This window comes from Triticum dicoccoides, chromosome 7B (genome assembly GCF_002162155.2).
Source record: "Triticum dicoccoides isolate Atlit2015 ecotype Zavitan chromosome 7B, WEW_v2.0, whole genome shotgun sequence".
Lineage (NCBI taxonomy): Eukaryota > Viridiplantae > Streptophyta > Magnoliopsida > Poales > Poaceae > Triticum > Triticum dicoccoides.
Window position 1 is genome coordinate 459,895,291 of NC_041393.1, and position 7,079 is coordinate 459,902,369.

Sequence of the window (7,079 nt, forward strand, 5' to 3'; positions counted from 1 at the left end):
CGCACCATATCCAATAAAGTGCGGTTACAACGTTCGGACACACCATAACGTTGTGGTGTTCCAGGTGGCGTGAGCTGTGAAACTATTCCACATTGTTTTAATTGAAGACCAAACTCGTAACTCAAATATTCGTCTCCGCGATTAGATCATAGAAACTTTATTTTCTTGTTACGATGATTTTTCCACTTCACTCTGAAATTCTTGGAACTTTTCAATTATTTCAGACTTATGTTTCATCAAGTAGATATACCCATATCTGCTCAAATCATCTTGTGAAGGTCAGAAAATAACCATACTTGCCGTGAGCATCAACACTCATTGGATCGCATACATCGGTATGTATTATTTCCAATAAGTCAGTAGCTTGTTCCATTGTTCCGGAGAACGGAGTTTTAGTCATCTTGCCCAAAAGGCACGGTTCGCAAGCATCAAATGATTCATAACCAAGTGATTCCAAAAATCCATCTTTATGGAGTTTCTTCATGCACTTTACACCGATATGACCCAGACGGCAGTGCCACAAATAAGTTGCACTATCATTATTAACTTTGCATCTTTTGGCATCAATATTATGAATATGTGTATCACTACGATCGAGATCCAACAAACTATTTTCATTGGGTGTATGACCATCGAAGGTTTTATTCATGTAAATAGAACAACAATTATTCTTTGACTTTAAATGAATAATCGTATTGCAATAAACATGATCAAATCATATTCATGCTCAACGCAAACGCCAAATAACATTTATTTAGGTTTAACACTAATCCCGAAAGTATAGGAAGTGTGCGATGATGATCATATCAATCTTGGAACCACTTCCAATACACATCGTCACTTCACCCTCAACTAGTTTATGTTTATTCTGTAACTCCTGTTTCGAGTTACTAATCTTAGCAACCGAACAAGTATCAAATACTCAGGGGTTACTATAAACACTAGTAAGGTACACATCAATAACATGTATATCAAATATACCCTTGTTCACTTTGCCATCCTTCTTATCCACCAAATATTTAGGGCATTTCCTCTTCCAGTGACCATTTCCTTTGCAGTGTAAGCACTCAGTTTCAGGCTTTGGTCCAGCTTTGGTCTTCTTCACAAGAGTGACAACTTGCTTGCCATTCTGCTTGAAGTTTCCCTTTCTTTCCCTTTTCCCTTTTTCTTGAAACTAGTGATCTTGACAACCATCAACACTTGATGCTCTTTCTTGATTTCTAGCTTCGTTGATTTCAACATCACGAAGTGCTCGGGAATCGTTTTCGTCATCCCTTGCATACTATAGTTCATCACAAAGTTCTACTAACTTGGTGATGGTGACTAGAGAATTCTGTCAATCACTATCTTATCTAGAAGATTAACTCCCACTTGATTCAAGCGATTGAAGTACCCAGACAATCTGAGCACATGCTCACTAGTTGAGCGATTCTCCTCCATCTTTTAGACATAGAACTTGTTGGAGACTTCATATCTCGCAACTCGGGTATTTGCTTGAAATATTAACTTCAACTCCTGGAACATCTCATATGGTCCATGACGTTCAAAACGTCTTTGAAGTCCCGATTCTAAGCCGTTAAGCATGGTGCACTAAACTATCAAGTACTCATCATATTGAGCTAGCCAAACGTTCATAACGTCTGCATCTGCTCCTGCAATAGGTCTGTCACCTAGCGGTGCATCAAGGACATAATTCTTCTGTGCAGCAATGAGGATAAACCTCAGATCACGGACCAAGTTCGCATCATTGCTACTAACATTTTTCAATACAATTTTCTCTAGGAACGTATATAAAAACATAGGGAAGCAAAAAAACATAGGGAAGCAACAACGCGAGCTATTGATCTACAACATAATTTGCAAAATACTACCAGGACTAAGTTCATGATAAATTTAAGTTTAATTAATCATATTACTTAAGAACTCCCACTTAGACAGACATCTCTCTAGTCGTCTAAGTGATCACGTGATCCAAATCAACTAAACCATGTCCGATCATCACGTGAGATGGAGTAGTTTCAATGGTGAACATCACTATGTTGATCATATCTACTATATGATTCACGTTCGACCTTTCGGTCTCCGTGTTCCGAGGCCATATCTGTATATGCTAGGCTCGTCAAGTATGACCTGAGTATTCCGTGTGTGCAACTGTTTTGCACCCGTTGTATTTGAACGTAGAGCCTATCACACCCGATCATCACGTAGTGTCTCAGCATGAAGAACTTTCGCAACGGTGCATACTCAGGGAGAACACTTCTTGATTATTAGTGAGAGATCATCTTAAAATGCTACCGTCAATCAAAGCAAGATAAGATGCATAAGGGATAAACATCACATGCAATCAATATAAGTGATATGATATGGCCATCATCATCTTGTGCTTGTGATCTCCATCTTTGAAGCACCGTCGTGATCACCATCGTCACCGGCGTGACACCTTGATCTCCATCGTAGCATCGTTGTCGTTACGCCATCTATTGCTTCTACGACTATCGCTACCGCTTAGAGATAAAGTAAAGCAATTACAGGGCGTTTGCATTTCATACAATAAAGCGACAACCATATGGCTCCTGCCAGTTGCCGATAACTTCGGTTACAAAACATGATCATCTCATACAATAAAATATAGCATCACGTCTTGACCATATCACATCACAACATGCCCTGCAAAAACAAGTTAGACGTCCTCTACTTTGTTGTTGCAATTTTTACGTGGCTGCTACGGGCTTGGCAAGAACCGTTCTTACCTACGCATCAAAACCACAACGATAGTTTGTCAAGTTGGTGCTGTTTTAACCTTCGCAAGGACCGGGCGTAGCCACACTCGGTTCAACTAAAGTGAGAGAGACAGACACCCGCCGGTCACCTTTAAGCAACCAGTGCTCGTAGCGGTGAAACCAGTCTCGCGTAAGCGTACGCGTAATGTCGGTCCGGGCCGCTTCATCTCACAATGCCGCTGAACCAAAGTATGACATGCTGGTAAGCAGTATGACATGCTGGTAAGCAGTATGACTTATATCGCCCACAACTCACTTGTGTTCTACTCGTGCATATAACATCAACGCATAAAACCTAGGCTCGGATGCCACTGATGGGGAACGTAGTAATTTCAAAAATTTCCTACGTACACGCAAGATCATGGTGATGGCCTAGCAACGAGAGGGGAGAGTGTCCGTCCACGTACCCTCGTAGAACGTAAGCGGAAGCGTTATGACAACGCGGTTGATGTAGTCGTACGTCTTCACGATCCGACCGATCCAAGCACCGAACGTACGGTACCTCCGAGTTCAGCACACGTTCAGCTCGATGACGATCCCCGGGCTCCGATCCAGCAAAGCTTCGGGGATGAGTTCCGTCAGCACGACGGCGTGGTGACGATGATGATGCTCTACCGGCGTAGGGCTTCGCCTAAACTCCGCGACGATATGACCGAGGTGGAATATGGTGGAGGGGGCACCGCACACGGCTAAGGAACGATCCGTAGATCAACTTGTGTGTTATGGGGTGCCCCCCTGCCCCCGTATATAAAGGAGGGAGGGGGAGGTGCGGCCGGCCTAGGAGGAGGCGCGCCAAGGGGAGTCCTACTCCCACCGGGAGTAGGACTCCCTCCTTCCTTGTTGGAGTAGGAGAAGGGGGAAAGAGGGGGAGAGGAGGAAGGAAAGAGGGGCTGCACCCCTTGTCCAATTCGGACCAGAGGGGGGCTGCGCACCTCCTTCCTTTCGGCCTCTCTCCTCAATTCCCGTATGGCCCAATAAGGCTCATATACTCCCCGGCGAATTCCCGTAACTCTCCGGTACTCCGAAAAATACCCGAATCACTCGGAACCTTTCTGAACTCCGAATATAGTCGTCCAATATATAGATCTTTACGTCTCGACCATTTCGAGACTCCTCGTCATGTCCCTGATCTCATCCGGGACTCCGAACTCCTTCGGTACATCAAAACTCATAAACTCATAATATAACTGTCATCAAAACCTTAAGCGTGCGGACCCTACGGGTTCGAGAACAATGTAGACATGACCTAGAACTATTCTTGGTCAATAACCAATAGCGGAACCTGGATGCTCATATTGGCTCCTACATATTCTACGAAGATCTTTATCGGTCAAACCGCATAACAACATACGTTGTTCCCTTTGTCATCGGTATGTTACTTGCCCGAGATTCGATCGTCGGTATCCAATACCTAGTTCAATCTCGTTACCGGCAAGTCTCTTTTCTCGTTACATAATGCATCATCCCGCAACTAACTCATTAGTCACATTGCTTGCAAGGCTTATAGTGATGTGCATTACCGAGAGGGCCCAGAGATACCTCTCCGACAATCGGAGTGACAAAACCTAATCTCGAAATACGCCAACTCAACATGTACCTTCGGAGACACCTGTAGTACTCCTTTATAATCACCCAGTTACGTTGTGACGTTTGGTAGTACCCAAAGTGTTCCTCCGGTAAACGGGAGTTGCATATTTCTCATAGTTACAGGAACATGTATAAGTCATGAAGAAAGCAATAGCAATATACTAAACGATCAAGTGTTAGGCTAACGGAATGGGTCATGTCAATCACATCATTCTCCTAATGATGTGATCCCGTTAATCAAATGACAACTCTTTTGTCCATGGCTAGGAAACTTAACCATCTTTGATTCAACGAGCTAGTCAAGTAGAGGCATACTAGTGACACTATGTTTGTCTATGTATTCACACATGTATCATGTTTACGGTTAATACAATCCTAGCATGAATAATAAACATTTATCATGAAATAAGGAAATAAATAATAACTTTATTATTGCCTCTAGGGCATATTTCCTTCAGACGATGGAGCCCGTAGCGAAGCCGGCGGCGCCCGTGCCAGGCGTGATGTTGTGCACGATGCGCTCGCCAGAGCAGGTGAAGGGCCTCTTCTGGAACTTGACTCCGGCCGGCGCCGCGAGCTGCCCCATGATGGGCGCCAACTATCATGGTGATCCCACGGCAGATGCCATGGGATGGCTAAAAGTGGGGATAGACACAAGGGCACCGGTGGGTTCCAGAGGCGAGGTTGGCACGCGTAGGTGTGTCACACGAGACGTGCCCAGGTTCAGGGCCCTCCGTGGGAGGTAACACCCCTAGTCCTGCCGAATGGATGACGCGTAATAGATTACAGAGTTGCTCCTAGAGCTGTTTGCATGGAGGAGGAAGGGGGAATTGGTCCTCTGCTCTATATCGTGTGTGTGGATGTGCGCTCTAAGGATTGATCGACCCTATGCATGAGGGAGCACTGGGGGGTCTTATAGGTTGCCCCCCAGGGTTACAATGGTAATACTACATGGGCGCGGGACCCTGGTGTCATCCACTGGGAGCCGGCAATGGGGCCCGCCAGGCCTGCCAGGTCCGCCGGGTGCGGGTCTTGCCGGGTCCGCCGGGTGCGGGCCGTATCGGGCCCGCCGGCGTAGGTACGGACAGCTGCTTGATATTGTGGCACGCCTCACCAGGCGTCATGGGACGGTCAGCGCCGCCCTGCTACAGGGTTGCGCCCCCAGGACACCGCCCGCCTCGGGCGGGGGCATGGGGTGCACTGTTGCCACGCCTGTCGAGGCCAGCATAAAGGTGGGCGCACTGTTGCCACGCCTGCTTGCCGCTGTGGGTTTACTTCTTGAGGTCGGCCGGCATGCGCCTGTCGGCCGGTCCGCGCCACGACACCCGGCCGGCTCGCGATGGGGAGCCGGCGGGTTAGTGAGCCGGATTGAGGGGCCCGGCTTACCCTGATGTTTTAAAAAGGATCTAGGTTCCGTTCCTGCCCGGGGGCCATCCCCCCCCCCCCCGACAAATATATTCATGAAAACATAAAGGGTTCGGATCTGAAATCATGGCACTCGGGCCCTAGTGACAAGCATTGAGCATAGCAAAGTCATAGCAACATCGAGCTCAGAACATAGTGGATACTAGGGATCAAACCCTAACAAAACTAACTTGATTACATGATAAATCTCCTCCAACCATTACCTTCCAGCAAGCCTACAAAGGAATTACTCACTCCCGATGGTGAGCATCAACAAATTGGTGATGGAGGATTTTTGATGATGACGATGGTGACGAATCCCCCTCTTCGGAGCCCTAAACGGACTCTAGATCTGCCCTCCCGATGAGGAGTATGAGGTGGCGGCGGCTCCGTATTGTAAAGCACGTTGAAACTTCCTCTCTTATTTTTTTTCTCAACAAGGCTTGAGATTAGGGTCAGCGGAGCCACGTGGGCCCCATGAGGCACCAGGGCGCGCCTAGAGGGGTGGCCGCGCCCTAGCGGCTCGTGGGCCACTAGTGGCTCCCCTCCTCTGGGTCTCGTCTCCAGTATTTTTATATATTCCATAAAAAATCTCCAAAATGCTTCGTCCAATTTCGTGAACTTTTATTTTTGCACAAAAACAACACCATGCTGAAAACAACGTTACTCTGGGTTAGTTTCATTCAAATCGTACAAATTAGAGTCAAAACTAGAGCAAAAGTGTTTGGAAGAGTAGATACGAGGAAGACGTATCACCGTTGAGGCCACCAACGATGCCTCGCGCGCGGATGTTGCCACACGGTTGGCTGCTTTAAGCGACAGTTCGTGGTGTTTTCTCGAGGCCGCCGCCGGTGCCTTTTAGTGAATTGTCCATTGTAATGTTAATATGCAATCTGTGTTGGGGAACGTTGCATAAAATAAAAAAATTCCTACATTCACCAAGATCAATCTATGAGTTCATCTAGCAACGAGAGAGAGGAGTGCATCTACATACCCTTGTAGATCGCGTGCGGAAGCGTTCAAGAGAACGGGTTTGAGGGAGTTGTTCTCGTCGTGATCCAAATCACCAGAGATCCTAGCACCAAACGGACGGCACCTCCGCGTTCAACACACGTACGGTCAGCGTGACGTCTCCTCCTTCTTGATCCAGCAAGGGGGAAGGAGAGGTTGATGAAGATCCAGCAGCACGACGGCGTGGTGGTGGATGCAGCAGGGCTCCGGCAGGGCTTCGCCAAGCAACTACGGGAGGAGGACGTGTAGCAGGGAGGGGAGGGAGGTGCCAGGGTGTTGGGTGCGGCTGCCCTCCCC